A 20,971-nucleotide genomic window follows, 5' to 3' on the forward strand; every position below is an offset into this window, starting at 1 on the left:
TGAAAGTTCCCTCAAGACTCCACATTGTCTTGACTTGAACTGTATAATTGCATGCTTTACAATTTCTGGGTCAAAAATCTGGAACTCCCTCACTAAGAGCATTGAGGGTGTATCTACACAAGACTTGCTGTTGATGGTGAATCAGACAGCTTTTAACTATTTTCTCAGGCAATTTGGGAATCGACTGCAAATGTCAGTCAACTTGCATTTTATCGAAGAATGAGAAAATTCTCAATGGTTCTTGCAGCTCATTTTAAACATGGTAATCCAATGATGTTCTAGCTCTTATTCTTTAGGTTGAAGGCACAGAGTAATGGTCCAGGTGAATTCTTATGCATTTTGTAGCTCATGTCCAATATCACTGTAATGCCTCATGGTGCAAAGAATGGGTGTTGAGTTTACTCGTGGGGGAAACTGATAAATTAAACTTGCTCTTGAATATGCAGCTGCAATCATCCAGCATTGTGTATTCAGTCACACTTCGATTTGAGCCTTTTTAAATAGAGAAATTTTGTCCTCGGAAGTAAGCGTTTGTCTATAGTTTTAATCTCGGACACCACAAATAAAAGCAGAAATGGTGGATATACTCATCAGGAATCGCTGTAAAGAAAGTATATGATCTTTCATGAGAATCATATGTTCTACTACACATCTGTCAAATCAGATGAATGTTCCAAGTATTTCATTTTTTTTAAACATTTCAAATTTCCATAGTGTACAGTATTTTGCTTTTGTCCTGGTAAAATAATGATGTTATTAGTTCAGTTTAGTCTCTGATTAATTGCAATCCCGAGAACTGGAGATAACATGATGAAATCGCTGTTGTAACCCCCTTTCTTGAACATGGGTGTTAAAATAGTGATTTTCCAAATCATCTGAGACTTTCCCTGATTACTTTTTTTTTTGAAAGATCACAACCAACACCTCCGCTATTTCTTCAGCCTCTGACCTCAGATGTAGCCTATCTGGGCCAGGAGATTTATCAGTTTTTCGACCTTTTTAGCTTTTCTAGAACTCTCTCTTTTGTAATGGCTGCAATACTCAACTCTGCCCCTGACTCTCCTTAATTGTTGGGATATTACTCATGCCTTCCACTGTGAAGACTGACACAAAGTTTTTAAGTTATAGAGTCATAGAGATAGACAGCATGGAAATAGACCCTTTGGTCCAACCCGTCCATGCCGACCAGTTATCCCAACCCAATCTAGTCCCACCTGCCAGCACCAGGCCCATATCCCTCCAAACCTTTCCTATTCATATACCCATCCAAATGCCTCTGAAATGTTGCAATTGTACCAGCCACCACCATTCCTGTGGCAGCTCACTCCATACACGTACCATCCTCTACTTGAAAAAGTTGCCCCTTAGGTCTCTTTTATATCTTTCCCCCCACCCCCACCCTAAACCTATGCCCTCTAGTTCTGGACTCCCCCACCCCAGGGAAAAGACTTTGTCTATTTATCCTATCTATGCCCCTCCATAATTTTGTAAACCTCTATAAGGTCACCCCTCAGCCTCTGACACTCCAGGGAAATCAGCCCCAGCCTGTTCAGCCTCTCCCTGTAGCTCAGATCCTCCAACCCTGGCAACATCCTTGTAAATCTTTTCTGAACCCTTAAAGTTTCACAACATCTTTCTGATAGGAAGGAGACCAGAATTGTACACCATATTCCAACAGTGGCCCAACCAATGTCCTGTACAGCTGCAACATGACCTCCCAACTCCTGTACTCCATACTCTGACCAATAAAGGAAAGCATACCAAACATCATCTCTATCCTATCTACCTGCGACTCCACTTTCAAGGAACTATGAACCTGCACTCCAAGGTCTCTTTGTTCAGCAACACTCCCTAGGACCTTACCATTAAGGTGTATAAGTCCTGCTAAGATTTGCATACCCAAAATGCAGCCCCTCACATGTGTCTGAATTAATCTCCATCTGCCACTTCTCACCCCATTGGCCCGTCTGGTCAAGATCCTGTTGTAATCTGAGGTCACCTCCTTTGCTGTCTACTACACCTCCAATTTTGTGGTCAATCGCAAACTTACTAACTGTACCCCTTATGCTTGCATTCAAATCACTTATGTAAATGACAAAAAGTAGAGGACCCAGCACTGATCCATGTGGCACGTCACTGGTCACAGGCCTCCAGTCTGAAAAACAACTGTCTGCCACCATCCTCTGTCTTCCTCCTTTGAACCAGTTCCGTATCCAAATGGCTAGTTCTCCTTGTATTCAGTGAGATCTAACCTTGCTAACCAGTCTCCCATGGGAGAATCCTTGTTGAATGCCTTACTGAAGTCCATGTAGATCACATCTACTGCTCTGCCCTCATCAATCCTCTTTGTTACTACTTCAAAAACTCAATCAAGTTTGTGAGACATGATTTCCCTGCACAAAGCCATGTTGATGATCCCGAATCAGTCCTTGCCTTTCCAAATACATGTTCATCCTGTCCCTCAGGATTTCCTCCAATAACTTGCCTGTCACTGATGCCAGACTCACCAGTCCATAGTTCCTTGGCTTGTACTTACCACCCTTCTTAAACAGTGGCACCATGTTAGCCAACTGCCAGCCTTCCGGCACCTCACCTATGACTATCGATGATACAAATATCTCAGCAAGAGGCTCAGCAATCACTTTTCTGGCTTCCCACAGAGTTCTCGGGTACACCTGATTAGTCCTGGGGATTTATCCAACTTTTCATGCGTTTCAAGACATCCAGTATTTTGATTGAGTTTTTTTGAAGAAGTAACAAAGAGGATTGAGGGCAGAGCAGTGGACGTGATCTATATTGACTTCAGTAAGGCATTTGACAAGGATCTTCATGGGAACCATTTGGATACAAAACTGCCTTGAAGGTAGAAGAAGGGTGATTGTGGAGAGTTGCTTTTCAGACTGGAGGCCTGTGACCAGCAGTGTACCACTAAGATTGTCACTTATATAAATGGTTTAGATGTAAACATAGGATGTATTGTTTGTAAGTTTGCTGATGACTGCAAAATGAGGAGTCATGGACAGCGAAGAAGGTTACCTCCGATTACAACAAGATCTTAATCAGATGGGCCAATGGGCCAAGGAGTCTCAGATAGAGTTTAATTTAGAAAAATGAGCTGCTGCACTCCGGCAAGGTAAATCAGGGCTGGACTTGTGATTGTGTGTAAGGTCCTGGGGAATATTGCTGAACAAAGAGACCTCTGAGTGCAGGTTCATAGTTCCTTGAAAGTGGAATCTCCGGTAGATAGGATAGTGAAGAAGGCATTTGGATTGCTTGCCTTCATTGGTCAGACCATTGATTCTGACTTGCATTGAAGACTATCTCCAAGAAGAATGTTGTGAAGCTTGAAAGGGTTCGGGAAAGATATAGAAGGATCTTAAAGTTGAAAGGTTTGAGCTACAAAGAAAGGCTGAATAAACTAGGGCTATTTTCTGCAGAGTTGGAGTCTGAGGGATGATCTTACGAGGTTTATAAAATCATTAGGGGAATGGATCGGGTAAGTAGACAAGGTCTTTACCCTGAAGTGTGGGAGTCTAAAACTAGGAGCATAGGTTTAAGGTGAGAGGGGAAAGATTTAAAAGGGACCTTCTGGGCAACTTTTTCGCACTGGGCAGTGCGTGTATGGAATGGGCTGCCAGAAGAAGTGGTGGAGGCTGGTACAGTTACAACATGTAAAAGGCATCTGGATGGGAATGTGAATTGGAAGGGATCAGAGTGATATTTTCCATATATTGGCAAATGGGACTAGTTTAACTGAGGATAACTGGTCGGCATGGACAAGTTGGACGGAAGGGTCTGTTTCCATGCTTTACACCTCTATGTCTCTGTGACACTGCCCGAGTCAATGTTGCACCTGTTTTGATGGCGCCAGTTTTGACAAGGTGATTTTGAAGTGCCCACCTTCTTCCTCCACTGAGGATTTCCTAGCACTGTGATGACAGGGCTCTCAGCTGGGTCCAATCCTTCTCCTGCACTTTGGCCTTTACCCCCTCTCTTCCCTCCCATAATGAGAGTGTCTCCTGTCCTCCTCTATCATCCATTAGCGTCTACATCCAGAGAATCATTAGCCACTATTTCTGCAACCGTCAGTCAGATGCCACCACCAGACATATATTCCCATCGTGTCCTTTGACAGCTTCTGCAGGGACCATCCCCACTGGGGCACTCTGGTCCACTCCAAATATCTTTGCACATCCGCACAACGCATTCTCCTTCAATTGCACTAGATGTAACTCCTGCCTGTTTATTTCCTCGTTCTTCACCATCTAACGCTCAAAACACTATGTAAAGCAGTGCTTTACCTGTACTTCACTTAATCTAGTCTACTTGTATTTGCTGCTAACAATTGGGCTCCTCTACATTTGGGAAATGAAACAGACTGAATGACCAGTTGGCAGAATGCTTCCAGTCGCCCGCCACTACTTCACACCATATTCCCTGGCCAACACCTCTGTCTCAAGCTTGCTGGGAGTCCAGTACTTAATGTTTTGCTTGGGACCTCTGCAGCTTTCTGGACTCTATCAATTTCAAGAATTTAAGGGCTTGAGCACCTTCTCTCGTGTCTTTACCCCTTACCCCCTCGCACCAGCCCTTGTGGTCACATAGATGTTGAGACTGTGGTGCTAATAAAGCACAGCAGGTCAGGCCGCATCCAAGGAGCAGGAGAATCGACATTTCGGGCATATGCCCTTCATCAGGAATGACGCTTGTGGGTTTGGGGGGGCTGAGAGATAAATGGGAGGGGATGGGACTGGTGGCAAGCAAGGTGAGAATGTGATAGATAGATGAAGGTGTGCGAGAAGGTGATCGGTTGGAGAGGAGGGTGGAGTGGATAGATGGGAAAGGTGATGGTCAGGTCAAGAGGGTGGTGCAGAGTTGGAGGCTTGGGACTGGGATAAGGTGGGTGGAGAGGAAATGAGGAAACTGGTGAAATCTACATTATCCCATCTGGATGCAGGGTCCCAAGGCAGAAGATGAGGCGTTCTTCCTCCAGGTGGTTAGGGTTTGGTGATCGAGGAGGCCCAGGACCTTGTATGTCCTTGGAGTGGGAGGGGTAGTTGAAATGCTCAGCCACAGGGTGGTGGGGTTGGTTGGTGCGGGTGTCCCAGGGATGTTCTCTGAAATAATCCCCAAGTTGGCATCCTGTCTCCCTGATGTAGAGGAGACCACTTTGGGTGCAACGAATGCAGTAGATGACATAATTGGAGGCACAGGTAAATCTGTCAGATGTGGAAGGATTGTGTGGGGCTTTTGGAGGGCAGAGGTGTGGGTACAGTTTTGCACTTACTGTTGTGGCATGCGAAGGTGTTAGGAGTGGGGTGAGGGTTGGTGGGGTGTGTAGGGATCTGATCAGGAGTCTGAGGGAATGGTCTCTCCAAAATGCTGGTAGGGGTGGGGAGGGAAATAGATCCCAAGTGGTGGAGTCTGTTTGTAGGTGGCGGAGGATGATGCAATGTATGTAGAGGTTGGTGGGGTGTAAAGTGAGGACCGGGGTGTTCTGTCCTTGTTGAGTTGGGAGGGATGGGGTTCAAGGGTGGAGGTGCAGGAAGCAGAGGAAATGCGCTGGAGGGCATTATTGACCATGTGAGAGGGGAAATTGCGGTCTTTGAAAGGAGGCCATCTGGCATTTTTGTGTGTTGGAATTGGTCATCCTGGGAACAGATGCAGTTGGAGGAATTGGGAATAAAGGATGATGTTTTTACAGGAGGCAGAATGGGAGGAGGTGTCGTCCAGGTAGCTGTGGGAGTCTGAGTTTGCAGTAGATGTCTGTGGTTAGTGTGTCATAGGAGATGGAGAGGACCAGGAAGAGGGTGATGTCCAAGATGGTCCAGGTGGATTTGAGATTGGGGTGAAAGGTGGGAGTGAAGTTGATTAACTGTTCAAACTCCTTGTGGAAGCATGAGGTAGTGCCAATACAGTCATCAGTGTAGTGGAGGCAAAGGTGGGCGATGGTGCAGGTGTAGTTGTGGAAGATGGACTGTTCCACGAACCAAACAATGAGGTAGGCATAGCTGGGTCCCATGTGGCTGCGCATGGCTACCCCTTTGGTTTGGAGGATTGGAAGGACAAGTTGTTAAGGATGAGGACCAGTTCAGCCAGGTGGATGAGGGAGTCAGTGAAAGGGTTCAGGTTGGGATGGCATGAAAGGACAAAATGGAGGGCTTAGACGTCTTTGTCATGGCAGATAGATGTGTATAGGGACTGGATGTTCATGGTGAAGATCATGTGGAGGGGGCTTGTAAAACGAAAGACTTGGAGGAGGTGAAGGGTGTGGATGGTGTTCCAAAAGAAGGTGGGGAGTCTTTGGACTAAGGGTGTGATATTAAAGAGTTAATTTGCTCTGCTGACCTGCAGAAAATTGGATGTCCTGAGCCCTCTGACCTGCAGGTAGATTGTAAGGAAATCACATTTCCATTTCTTCGCATTCAAAGCTATTTGCATAGCTATTTCCCAGTTATTCAAAATCCATTTACATTGTCATTTCCTACCATTTACATTTTCATGCCCCATTCAGAAATAAGAACACTATAGTTGGAATTCTGACTACTCCATCTAGTTTGTTTTTTAAAAAAAGTACAATTCCCACCAGATCTGGCCATTAAGGGATGATTTGCATTACATTGTTTCTGGAGGTGAGGTGGTCACTGCATTGATCTTGAGTGGCATGTGAGTGTGAAGGAGTGACTGGGAGTTGGCATGTGGGTATAACCAACTGTGATGTCAAGATTTTGTATAAATGAAGGACTGATTCCTTTGTTCAGGAAGTGCTTTCCTGGACACGCTCTGCAACCATGGCCACGAGTGTTCAGAGTTTCTCCAAAGCTTGTGTTGTACTGTGCTTAATAAAATTTTGTTTGCACAAAGTAGTTGGCGGTTGGATTCGCATCAAGTGTGGTAGAACCTCTGTGAAAAATAACTCAACAAGGGGGATAGGACAGTGTCAAAGTATGCAGAGATAAGTGGGATAGGAACAGGCTGGGACAGTGGGTCGACCTGGGAAGTCAGGTTTGTGAATCTTCGTTGGGAGGTAGAATTGGGTAGTGCGGGGTTTGAGGATGATGAGGTTGGAGGCTGCGGATGGGAGATCCCCTGAGGTGATGAGGTGGTGTATGGTTTGGTGATGGGAGGGGAGGTTGTGGTTGAGGGGGCAGTCTGAGGAGGTGTCAATGAGTTAATGCCTGGCTTCAGCAGTGTACAAGTTGATGCGCCAAACTACCACAACACCCACCTTGTCTACTGGTTTGGTGATATGAAGCAGAGGGAGTGGAGGGCTGCACGTTTCGAGGGAGGGAGATTGGAGTGGGTGAAGGGGGTGGGCAGGTTGAGGTGGTTTATGTCATGGTGGCACTTAGAAATGAAAAGATCAAGGCCAGGCAACAGGCCAGCATGGGACGTCCAGGTGGATGGGGCGTGTTGGAGGCAAGAGAAGAGGTCCTCGGTGGGTGTGAGTCTTTATTGAAAATGTGGGGCCAGAGGTGAAGGTGGCACAAGAAATATTCGACATCTCAACGCATGTCGAACTCAATCCTGGAGCGTAGAGGGATGAAGGTGAGGCCTTTGAGGACTGAACATTCATCTTCGATGAGGGGAAAGTCTGGGGGAATGGTGAACATACTGCAGGGATAGGAGCTAGGAACTGGGGTGGGGGCGGAGACTGCCACTCGAGAGTGTGTGGGTATGGGATGGGGAGTGCATCACATGAGTTGGTGTAGTCTTTTTGTCAACATTTAATTCTCTCCATTTAGCTGCCATTCATTCTCCTAGCCTGACCTTTCTCTGGTTCTTTGTCTTTCCAACATTTTTATTGCCCTTTGGACTGTTGCCACCTATTGGTAAAGGCAATCTCCAACCCCCCCCCCCAAATAAAACTAAATACCAACCATTGTCTGGCTACCGTCAGCTCTGAAGAAGGATCTCTGGACCCAAAACATTAACTCTGCTTTCTCTCCACAGGTATTACCAGACCTGCTGAAATTTTTTCCTGCAATTTGTTTTTGTAACCCTTTGCCTCACTTCATCTAAAGATTTCTCTTGGCTATTATTTCTTGTAGGCAATGGCATTAAATTATTGACTACTGCAAATAAGGACTGTATATCTGTTATGTGACAAATGGTTAGGTCATGTTTCCAAAGGTGTGTGAAGAGGCAGAGGGTTGGTGGCAATGTCACTGATTAGAAATATAGAACCCCAGGCTAATGTTCTGATGCATGGGTTCAAATGTCAACGTGACAGATTATATTATAATTTGACTAGGAAACCTTGAGCAAAAAGCTACCCTTCAGCTGCATCCGCTGGAGTAGGATTCACCATGTTCGCAAGGTACGGTGCTTTGCGATTTAAGCCCCCAGTGGGGCCATGTTAGAAACATGGTAACTCTGGACATCGGGCACTTCAAGTCTTTTGAAAATATCCAAAATGTTACCTAATCCCTGAAAGTTGTGGCTGTGGCAAAATCTGCAAGTGCACAGAGGACTGAAACCAGCAAGAGTTTATAGAAGAGAAAGCAGGAATTCAAACACTTGAAAGCTAAGCCAGATACTCGTTCATTGGAGTGTCTTCTCATTGTGGTGATTTCTTCAGAAGTGTTGAAAGATCATAAATCAAATACTGTTGACTGTTGCCGGAAAAGACATTAAGATCACTCCTATTAGTGAGAAAGTGAGAACACTGCTGCACAGAAATAAAGTGTTGGTGATGTTCACGCAAGTGGCAAGTTCATTCATTGTTCAAGTTGCAGAATTGTATTAGCTTTTCCTTGGATTTTGTTGTGCAGAAAAAGGTTTCAAGGAAGTGGACAGGAAGCAATCAACGTGTGTTGATGCTTCAATTTTTGCATCTGAGATCTTGTATATTGGCTTTAAGTTTGATCAACATTCTGTGATATTCAACAAGTTTAGGTCTGTGATTCCTTATGACTGACGTAAAGCCAGGATTCTCTTGAGACTCTTAGAAATTCTGAGGACACTGGTAGCTGTAATGACATTGCAGATATTATACAAAACTACCAAGAGTTCTCTCGAGCAAACATCATTCAATTGAGCTTAAAGGAATCCACCACAATTGAGGTAGGATGACTGCTATGGATAGTTCCAGCAAGAATGCTTCTGAAATTATTGATAAGTGTGGCATTGACAATGAACTATTCTGGACACCTGCTTTTACCAAGGAGCTTATTGAGATTCTCTGGTATTGCTGCTCTGTAGACGTGGTCTCCAGAAAGATGCCAGTGGCAATAAATCAAAACATAATTCTGCTTGAAGATGGACAATGTTTCTGTCTAATTCATGGAAATCTTCTGAAATTTGTAAATTATGACAATTAAAAACCTTACACAGGAACAAAAGCAAACCTAATGGTGACCATGTAACCACTTGTTGTGAAGAAAAAGTCTTGTTTACTAATGTCCTTTTTTTCAGTGAAGAAAATCTGCCATCCTTACCTGGTCTGGCCTATGTGACTCCAGACCCACAGTTGAACTTTAACTGTCCACTGGTCATGTGGATATGGGCAGTAAATACTGGCTTATGCAGCTATGCCTACATTGCATGACTGAATGAGGGGGAGAAAATGCTTGCAAGTTGTATTGTAATTGCAACATGACCAGAAAGTTTGATTAGGCAGGAACTAATATTATTTGACAGACCAGCATTCCACCCAGAGTAATCCCTAGCTGTAATGCTTTTACAAAAACAATCATTGCTGTTTACCAACAGTTAGGTAGGTAATCGCCCATGCTTAAAGTGTAACATGCCTCCTCTTAATTTCAAAGGTTTCTAGTTCACTGTTGGAAAAGGTGGCCAATCTCTCTTCTCATTGCTGTCTCCCTCTCACTGCACCCTCACTATTATGCTCTCTTTCTGCTCATCCCACCTGCCTCTGCTTCTACTTGTTACTCCCCCCACCCCACCCTCACCTAATGCTATCAGCTGACTCCCTTCATCCTGTCTGCATCTGGTATATTGAGAAAATTATGTTGACTGTGTTGAGAAGTTTACACATAAGACCCTCTGAGAACCAAAAGTTAAATCTAAGAACCTTTATTTATAAGCTGTCTGTGAATTCTATTCTGATCCACAAGGGGGAAGATTGTGTCAACATGTGCTGTCAAGACTCCTCAGGATCTTTTATATATAAATGAGATCATTTCTTAATTTTTATAAAAGCCAATAGATACAGTCCCAATCTGTGCAGTCTTTCCTCAAATCAAGGACAATTGATTTCTTATGTCCTTCCTTAAATATGGAGACCAAACTTTGTACACTATTTTTAAGGTTGCAACATTGCTCAGTATGGTCACGCAATTTCGTTACTAACATATTCTGTTTACCTTCAAGTTGATAAATATTGTTAGCCTTTATTCAATGGTTGTGCCTATGTCCTGACTGTCATTTATGCATCAGGGTACCTAGATCTCTCTGTACGAGAGAGTCCTGCAGTCTTCCTCATTTAAATAACGTGCTTCTTTTCTATGCTTTTTACCAAAGTGACCAGTTCAAATTTACAATATTATATTCCATCTGTCAAATTTGTGCCCACTTAAACTATCCGAGTCTTTCAGCAGACTCCCATCCTGTCCACAACTTCCTTTCCTATCTAATGACACAGATTTTGCAACAATACATTCAGTTCCTCCTTCAAGTTGTGGGTACATGGAAAAAGACCATCTTCTGCAGCTACACCAGCACCATTCCCCACCTTTTTTCCTCCAACATCGAAAACTGTATTGACGCTACCTCATGCTCCCATGAAGAGGTTGAACAGTTCATCAACTTCATTAATATGTTCCATCCAACCTTAAGTTCACCTGGACCATCTTGCAACTTTCTCCCCTTCCTGAACCCCTCCATCTCTGTTAATGGTGACCAACTCAACACTGGCATCTACTACAAACCCATCTTCTTCCACAACTACCTGGACTACACCACTGCCCACCCTGCCTCCTGTAAAAATGCAATCCCTTAATTCCAATTTCTCTGACTCCGCCACACCTGCTCCAAGGAGGACCAGTTGCACCATAGAACGTAACAGATGGCGACCTCCTTTTAAGACCACAATTTCCCCCCTCACATGGTCGATGATGTCCTCTAGTGCATCTCCTCCACTTGCTGCACCTCCTGCCCTCGAACCCCATTCCTTCAAATGCAACAAGGACAAAACCCCTCCCGGTCCTCACCTTCTACCCCACCAACCTCCAAATATATTGCATCATCCTCTGCCATTTCCATCAGCTACAAACAGACCCCACCCCTAAGGATATTTCTTTCCCCCTCTTTCTTCTCTCCCTGCCTCCCTCAAAATCCACATTCTGCAAAGACCATTCCCTGTGACTCCCCTGTTAGGTCTGTGCCCCCCTCACCAATCCACCCTCCCTTCTCGGCACTCTGCCACTGCAAGAATTTCAAAACCTGCACCCACACGCACATCTCTGCCTCCCCTGCCCTCACCTGTGTCCAAGGCTCCATAGGAGTCCTCCACATGTGTCAGACTGTCAGAGGTCTACCTGCACTCCCACTTAGGTCATTTACTGTGTCTGCTCCCAATGTGGTCTTCTCTACTTTGGGGACACAGGAAGGCTACTTGGGGAACACTTCAGAGAACATCTCTAGGACACGTGAGAAAACCCCACCGCTCCATGACTAAACAGTTTAACTTTTCCTCCCACTCCCCCCAAGAACATGCAGGTTCTGGACTGCTTCCATCGCCAAACCCTTACCATTGATGCCTGGAAGAAGAACGCCTTATCTTTTGCCTTTGATCCCTTGTGGTTGGAGGGTCCCATGTGGATTTCGCCAGTGTCGTTGTGTTTTTTTCTCTTTCACCCCCTCTTTTGTTTCCCCCCCCCCCCCCCATCCTTTTTTATCCTAGATCCAAGCTTCCAACTTGGCCGCATCCTCTTGAACTGTCCTACCTGTCCATCTTCCTTCCCACCTATCTGCTCCACCCTCCTCTCCAACCTATCGCCTTCACCTTCCCTTCCATCTACCTATTGCATTGTCACCTATCTTCTTCCAACACCCACCTCCCATTTCTCTGTGAGCCGCCTTGGCCTAGAAGCCTCATTCCTGATGAGCATATGCTGAACGTCGATTCTCCTGCTCCTCGAATGCTACCTGACTGGCTGTGCTTTTCCAGCACCATGCTCTCAACTCTGATCTCCAGCATCTGCAGTCCTCACTTTTTCTGAGAAACTCAGCAGTTGAGGCCCCAGCATTCCCTGTGGCCATTCACTTGTCAACCTGCAAGTGGCCTGTTTATGTTGATTCTCCGCTTCCTGTTAACCGATTGTTCTCTATTCGTGCTCTGTTGACCTCTGCATTGAGCTTTCATTTTGTGCAGTAATTTTCTGGTATGACCCCTTGTTAAATGCCTCTGCAAAACTCTTGATATGACCTGTACAGGTTCCCTTTATCTGTGTTGCATTTTTTCCTCAAATAAATAACTCCAATAAATTTGTCAAATTTATTGACATTTTCAGAACTGTTGAGTCTGCTAATTTGCATAAGATGTTGTAAATGTCTTGTTATAGCCTCCTTCATGCAAAAATTTCCTTGTAACAGATTTACAGAATGACTGATTTGCAGTTTGCTGTTTTGCGCCTCTCCTCTCACCATCCCCATTGACCAGAGATTAAATGTGTCTTGAGAGAAGCTTAAGGTCCAGAAACAGGAGGAGTTTGGAACATTTGAGAGAACAAAACCAGCATGTGGGTGAAAGTTGCCATATGTACAGTTCTCCCAATTTCTGCCCCCAAATACCTCGCGCCTTCATGCTTGTGAATGATCCAGCATGATCTTGGTGTTGGTTGAAGGAGTAGAATGGTGATAGATTGATCCTGTAGTTATTGATGTTTGCAAGGTGCTACTTGGAGGGTAGAGTTTATGGAGAACACTGATTTGCTTCTTCACTTTTAACCTGTTACCTAACCCATTGTACAGTCAGTCATCGTCATACAGCACAGAGACAGACCCTTCAGTCCAACTTGTCTGCTCTGACCAGACATCCCACCTGACCTTGTCACATTTGGCCCATATCTCCATGAACCCTTCCTATTCCATCCAGTTGTCTTTTAAATGTTGAAGTTATACTTGCGTCCACTACTTTGTCTGGCAAGTTGTTCCATACATGCACCAGCTGCTTGAACAAGTTATCCCTCCGATCCTCTTTAAATCCTTCCCCCTCACCTTAAACCTATGCCGTCTAGTTTTGGACCTCTCCCACCCTAAGAAAAAGATCTTGGCGATTCACCCAATCCATGCCCCTCATGATTTTATACATCTCTAGAAGGTCATTCCTCAGCCTCTGATCCAGGGGAAAAAAGCCCCATCCTGATCAGCGTCAAACTCTCTCCAGTCCTGGCAACGTGCTTTTAAATCTTTTCTGCACTCTCCAGTTTAACACCATCATGCTTATAGGAGGGCAACCAGAATTGTACACAGGGTTGAAAAAGTGGCCTAATGTCCTGTACAGCCACAACGTAACATCCCAACTCCTACATTTAGTGCACTTACCAATGAAGGAATCTACCATTCCCACCATTTCCAAGGAACGATGTACCTCTAACCGGAGATATTTTGTTGAGCAACAGTCCCCAGGACCTTCGCATTAAGTAAGTAAATCCTACCCTGATTTGCCTTACCAAAATGCAATACCTCACTTAACTAAATAAAACTTCATCCGTCACCCATTGACCAATCTGATCAAGGTCCCTTTGTACTCTGAAATAATCTTTTTCACTTTCTATCATTTTCCAGTAATGGTAGATACTGGCACCCTCAAGTTTTGGTCTTTATCCTGACTTGCACTCTTAATTTGTTCCTCAGACCATCAAAACCAATGGCATCTGCCCGTATACCATCACTGCAAGACACTTGGACACTTTGACTGCTCAGAGTAAATCCTCATTCAGTTACGTAATTCTTTTGTGACTGTGGCCAGATGCTGCCAGGGACTTTAAGCCTTTCCGTAGCCAAAACTATCTTCTCGGTGTCCAGGATCCATCAAGTATATATGCCAAAATTCAAGATGACTATTACTTAATTCAGTCAACTGTGCCTACCCATCCCATGTCACTCTGCAAAATAGTTTGCAACACCAAGAACAAGCATGGTAGAGCCTGGTACCAAGTTTGTATATCTTGTCCTTCAAAGATCAGATAAAATGAACTTTATAAACATGATGGAAAACATACATTTTGATTTACGAAAATGTTTTCAAAGATCACAGTGTTCCTACAGATCAGGTTGAATATAGCATTCTGATCATTCTGTGGTATTGACCAGAACAGAGTTTAAGTTCGAAGGGTAGCAAACAATAAGCTAGCTGCATGTTATGAATCTTTGTGGATGACTCATCAGAGATTGCAAAGGCCATTTTGACTGCATCAGCATCAGAAGGCTCAATAGTAGAAACCTAAATATAGGGGGGAAAAAAATGCTTTGCTTGATATGCTTTGGTGTGACAAGGCCTGTGGTTGGGGTTAGAGAAGCTGTTGTGTATTGCTAATCTGTTTACAATATTGAGTGTTTCTTAACACAGCATCTTCTAATGAAAGGAATTTATGATTTCAAGTGATTTTTAATGTGGATTAAATTAGATTTCCTACAGTACGGAAACAGGCCCTTCGGCCCAACAAGTCCACACTGACACTGCAAAGGGTAACCCACCCAGAACCATTCTCCTACCCCATATTCGCCCCTGACACTGGGCAGTTCAGCATGGGCAATTCAGCATGACCAATTCACCTGACCTGCGCATCTTTTGCTTGTGGGAGGGAACTGGAACACCTAGAGGAAACCCACGCTGACACTGGGAGAATGTGCAAATTCCACACGCGGTCACCTGAGGCTGGAATCGAACCCAGGTCCCTGGTGCTGTGAGGCAGCAGTGCTAACCACTGAGCCACCATGCTGCCTGTCTCAAAGTCAGATTCCAGAATGAAACCTGGCTTTATTGTCAGTTGGTTAACATGGTGGTTAGTCATTGAACGTATTCTCTTGAGGTTATTGATACATCATTATAATGTTATGACGAGAGAAATCTGATCAGAAATTGAAATCTGCCTTGATAGATGACACATGCAGTTTTGGATTTAACAACATGCTATTTTCAGGTTTAACAGTCAGTCTTTTGTACAAAATTAGTGAAGATAAATTTGAAAAATATTTACATATAATTCATTTTCAAGACTTTGCAACGCAATAATACATTTCCATTAATCCCAATAGAATCCAATTAGTGTTCAAATGTTTGAAGATAATGTCCTTATCTATCCCACATATGACGACTTAACTTTAGTGCCAATTCCCAGACTGAGAATCTTCTACCTCTTCCTTGATTAGTTGTAGAACTGAGCATAAACATTATCAACTTCAAATAAGCCCATTTAGAATTTTGGCCAACACTTCTAGTCTGCAACTTTTTAAAAACTAAACCCATTATAATAAGGTCACCCTTTCTAAAAACAATTTCGAAACGCTCTTCCTTTCTGAGGGAAAAACTACTTCCCACATCCAGCTTCGGTCAAGTACTCTGCAGGACTGCCCAATTGAAACTCAAAAAAAAACCTTAGGCAGTCAAAGCTTTAACTTTATTTCTTAAAGTTCAGTGAGAAAAGTCAGATAGTTAGCCAGAAAGTCAAAGAAAGTTTGAGTTTCTGGTTAACTATCTGACTTATGAAGAAATAGTCAAAGCTTTGACTGCTTTTTAAGTAGCTGTTTATGGAGCTTTTCTATTGAACAGCTACCTGTTTCTGCTGTGTTCTCTCCTCCTCCTGCAACTATAAAAGTTCAAGTTGACAATAAACAACAGTTATCTTGCCAGGTAGCTTTTTAAGTCATTTAGCTGAAGTCAGATTTATGGGAAAGGCTGCCTTTTGCTCTCAATTGTAAATGATATGACAATCATTTCTTCACAGTGCTGAAAGCTAAAGTCCCATGTGCCGTTAATCAAATATCCAGGGTCACAAATGTATGAAATCTTCATTTATAGCTGGTTGAGATTAGAGTTGGGTCATTAACTCTGTATTATCTTTGCTTTTATGTTTTTATTTACCTTCAAATATGTAGTAGTCATATTGATCTTTCCAAGGCATTAAAGTGCAAGTAGTTTTCACTGATACTGTCAGAATATCATTTAAAGTGGATGTGTGAAATAATCTTTAATATTAAACATGTTTTGGAAAATATATAAATTACAATTCAAGTGATAGAATTGCATCATCTGGTGTTGTCTAATTGAGCGGAGGCTTGTCAATGCTGAGATATTTGTATCATCGATAGTCACAGGTGAGGTACCAGAAGCACTGGAGGTTGGCTAATGTGGTGCCACTACTTAAAGGTGGTAAAGACAAGCCAGGGAACTATAGACCGGTGAGCCTGATGTTGGTGGGCAAGTTGTTGGAGGGAATCCTGAGGGACAGGATTTAGCTGCACTTGGAAAGGCTAGACTGATCAGGGATAGTCAACATGGCTTTGTGCACGGGCAATCATGTCTCTCAAACTTGATTTGAGATTTTTGAAGAAGTAACAAAGAGGATTGAGGGCAGAGTGGTAGACGTGATCTATATGGACTTCAGTAAGGTACTCGACAGGATTTTCATGGGAAACTGGTTAGCAAAGTTAGATCTCATGGAATACAGGGAGAACTAGCCATTTGGATACAGAACAGGTTCAAAGGTAGGAGACAGAGGGTGGTGGTGGAAGGTTGTTTTTCAGACTGGAGGCCTGTGACCAGTGGAGTGCCACACAGATCGGTGCTGAGTCCACTACTTTTCATTAGTTATAATCATGATTTGGATGTGAGCATAAGAGGTATAGTTAGTAAATTTGCAGATGACACCAAAATTGGAGGTGTAGTGGACAGCAAAGAAGGTTACCTCTTGATTATAACAGGATCTTGATCAGATGGGCCAATGGGCTGAGAAGTGGCAGATGGAGTTTAATTCAGATAAATGCAAGGTGTTGTGCTTTGGGAAAGTGAATCTGAGCAGGGCTAATTCACTTAATGGTAAGGTCCAAGGGAGTGTTGCTGAACAAAGACCTTGGGAGTGCAGGTTCATAGCTCCTTGAAATTGGGTCGCAGGTAGATAGGATACTGAAGGCAGCATGTGGTATGCTTGCCTTTTAATGGTCAGAGTATTGAGTACAGGTGTTGGGAGGACATGTTGCGGCTGTACAGGACATTTGTTGGGCCACTTTTGGCATATTGCATGCAATTCTGGTCTCTTTCTTATTGGAAAGATGTTGTGAAACTTGAAAGGGTTCAGACAAAATTTACAAGGATGTTGCCAGGGTTGGAGAATTTGAGCTACAGGGAGAGGCTGAATATGCTAGGGCTGTTTTCCCTGGAGCATCGGAGACTGAAGGGTGACCCAATAGACGTTTATAAAATCAAGAGGGACATGGATAGGATAAATACACAAGGTCTTATCCTTGGGGTGGGGGTTGGGTCGGGGGCGGGGGGGGGGGGGGGGGGGAGGTCAGGTCTGGTCGGGGGGAGTCCAGAACTAGAAAGCATAGGTTTAGGGTGAGGGGGGAAAGATGTAAAGAAGACCTAAGGGGCAACCTTTTCATGCGGAGGGTGCTAAGTCTATGGAATGAGCTGCCAGAAGTAGTAGTAGAGGCTAGCACAATTGCAACATTTAAAAGTCTAGAAGAAAGTGAGGACTGCAAATGCTGGAGATCAGAGTCGGGTCAATGTTACTGGGAAAGCATAAGGTCAGGCAGCATCCGAGGAGCAAGAGAATTGATGTTTTGGGCATATAATCCCTTCATCAGGAATGAGGTTTGTGGGCTGGGGCTGAGATAAATGGGAGGGGAAGGTAACTGAAAAAACGATAGGTGGATGAAGGTGAGGAGAAGGTGATCGGTCAGAGGGGAGAGTGACGGACAGATCCGGAGGGCAGTGCTGAGTTGGAGGCTTGGCACTGGAATAATGTGATGGGAGGAGAAATGAGGAAGCTGTTGAAATCCACATTAATCTTGTGGTTCCAGGGTCCCAAGGGAGAATATAAGGTGATCTTCCTCTAGGTGTCGGATGGTAACAATTTGATGGTGGAGGAGGCCCAGCACCTGCATATCCTTGACAGAGAGGGAGGGGGAGTTGGAGGTGGGATTGGTGAAACAAAATTGGTAGAGGTACAAGTAAATTTCAGACGGATGTGGAAGGATCCCTTGGGGACTTGGACAGAGGTGACGGGAGTGGTGTGGGCGCAGGGCTTGCACTTCCTGCAGTGGCAGGGCAAGGTGCCAGGAGTGGGATGTGGGTTGGCAGGGGGGGGGGGGGGGGGGGGGGGGTGGGGGGGAATATGGAGCTGATGAGGGAGTCGCGGAGGAAATGGTTTCTCCAGCACATGGATAGGGGTAGAGAAGGAAATAAATCTTTGGTGGAGTCTGTTTGTAGGAACAGAAGTGGTGGAGGATGATTGGATGTATCATGGAAGGAAAAGGCCATCTGGGATTTTCTCTAGCTGTGGGAGTCGGTGGGCTTGTCGCATCTGCCTAGACGTCACATCTTCCCACCCTACCTCCTGTAAAAATGCCACCCTTATTCTCAATTCCTCTCCCTCCACTGCATCTGTTCCCAGGATGACCAATTCCACTTCAGTCCCAGATGGCCTCTTTTCATGATCACAACTTCCCTTCCCATGTGTTTGACTATGCTCTCCAGCGCATCTCCTCCATTTCACGCACCACCATCCTTGAACCCCAGCCCTCCCAATGCAACAAGGACCGAACCCCCGGTTCTCATCTTACACCACACCAACATCGCATCATCCTCCACCACTTCTGCCACCTCCAAATGGACTTTGCCACCAAAGATATTTCCCTCCCTACCCCAATCAGCATACCAGAAGGACCATTCCCTCTGCGACTCCCTCGTCAGGTCCATGCCCCTCACCAGCCCACACCCCACACCTGGCGCCTTTCCCTGCCACTGCAGGAAGTGGCAAAATCTGCACCCACAGCACTCCCCTCACCTCTGTCCAAGGCCCCAGGGATCCTTCCACATCCGTCAGAAATTCACCTGTACCTCTACCACTGTCGCCTACTACATCCGTTGCACCTGGAATGGCCCCCTGTACATCGGGGAGACAGGCTACCTCGCGGATTGTTCCAGAGCACTTCTCTGGGGCACCTGCAGCCACCAACCCCACCGCCCGTAGCTGAACACTTCCCCCTCTCCCCCCCCCCCCCCCCCCCCCAACATTCCTCCCAAGGACATACAGGTCCTGGGCTACCTCCACTGCCAAACTGTTACCACCTGACACCGACGGGAAGAACGCTTCATATTCGGCCTTGGGGACCCTGCAACCGCACAGGATTAATGTGAATTCTAACAGCTTCCTCATTTCTCCCCCACCCTCCACTCCCACATTATCCCAGTGCCAAGCCTCCAACTCTGCACCCAACACTTCATCCCTCCGACTTATCACCTTTATCCACCTATCGCTTTCTCAGCCTCCCAGCTCTTCCCCTCTCAACCCTCAAACCCCCCCACCGCCCTCCAACCGCACTTCCCCTCCTGGCCCACAAACCTCATTCCTGATGAAGGGCTCATGCCTGAAATGTCAATTCTCCCGCTCCTGGGATGCTGCCTGACCTGCTGTGCTTTCCCAGCAACACACACGCAACATTTAAAAGGCATCCAGATGGGTAAATGAATAGGAAGACTTTGAAATGATATGGGCTGGATGCTGGCAGGTGGGATTAGTTTGGGTTGTGATATCTGTTCGGTATGGACAAGTTGGACTGAAGGCTGCTGTATATCTGTGACTCTAAATAGTTGATTTGTATATCAGAACTATCTATATACAAAAAAAAACTGATTTCTCAACTCAGACAATGCATTCAAGATGTGTCGCCAGAGTCTGTCTGTATTCCAATCTTGAGTCAAACCTTTTTATAAAAACCTTTAAATTATTGCGAATGTGACTTGTAAGAAGTTCTGGGATTGACATACTAATTAATCAAAAGCTGCAATCCATTCTATGAAGATGAAAGACTTAACAGCAATCCAGATTTGTTCAATATATTGTATTGTTGTGTGACACTCTATCTTGGGCAATAAATTCTGTTTCCTATGATCCTGCCTGATGAGCTACCTGACAAAGGAGCAATGCTCTGAAAGCTAGTTTTTCTGAATAAATCTGTTGGACTATAACCTGGTGTTGTGATTTTTAACTTTTGTCTTGTCCAGTCCAACACCGGCACCTGCTCATCACAGTTATATTGTGAAAGTGCAGCACTGTTAGATATGTATTATGGTTGAGAATTAAGTCGACGTTCAATCTACCAATGAAACAAAGATTTGAGTTGAGGCCAACATTTATCCCTGAGCTAGCATCATATCTTTCAAGTTTGATTGGAGTTTGTAGAGCTTTACTCTGTTCAACTGGACCATTATGTTTTCCTACATGACACCTGACTTCTAGAACACCTTTACAAGTACTAAAGTTGCTATGAAGAATTTGGTCTGAGGTCATAAAACAGTTCGAAAGTAAGATTGTTCATTGTTGCAGTTGTAGAACTGTACTAGCATTTCCTTGGATTTTATCACGCAGAAAAACCTTTTGAGGAACTTGTATTGTGCATAGTTCTGGTCATCCTGCTTGAGGAAGCATTTTATCAAATTGGGAAAGTTGCAGAAAAATTTTGAAAAGCATGTTCCCGTGACTGGAGGGTTTCAGCTCCGAGAGACTGGATAGGCTTGGACTTTAGGACAATGTGGGGTGACCGTATAGAAGTATATAAAGTCATGAGGGGCATTGATAAAGTGAAGAGCCAAAGTCTTTTCCCTTGGGTAAAGGGAGATCAAAACTAGCAGGCATAATTTTCAGGTGAAAGGAGGAAGATTTCGAATAGATCTGACAGGCAACTTTTTCTCAAAGGGTGATTCATATGTGAAATGAACTGCCTAAGGAAGTGGTAGATGCAGATATAGTCAAACACTTTAAAAGTCATTTGGACAGTC

General features: G+C 44.6%; 1 protein-coding gene and 1 pseudogene across 3 annotated transcripts in view; both read left to right on the plus strand.

Moving 5' to 3' along the window:
- ppm1ba (protein phosphatase, Mg2+/Mn2+ dependent, 1Ba) overlaps nucleotides 1–20,971 on the plus strand; it is a 200,362-nt gene that overhangs the window by 35,905 nt on the left and 143,486 nt on the right. The window lies entirely within an intron of this gene.
- LOC140482659 (ATP synthase subunit gamma, mitochondrial pseudogene) lies at nucleotides 8,310–9,323 on the plus strand (annotated as a pseudogene).

This window comes from Chiloscyllium punctatum, chromosome 11 (assembly GCF_047496795.1).
Source record: "Chiloscyllium punctatum isolate Juve2018m chromosome 11, sChiPun1.3, whole genome shotgun sequence".
NCBI lineage: Eukaryota > Metazoa > Chordata > Chondrichthyes > Orectolobiformes > Hemiscylliidae > Chiloscyllium > Chiloscyllium punctatum.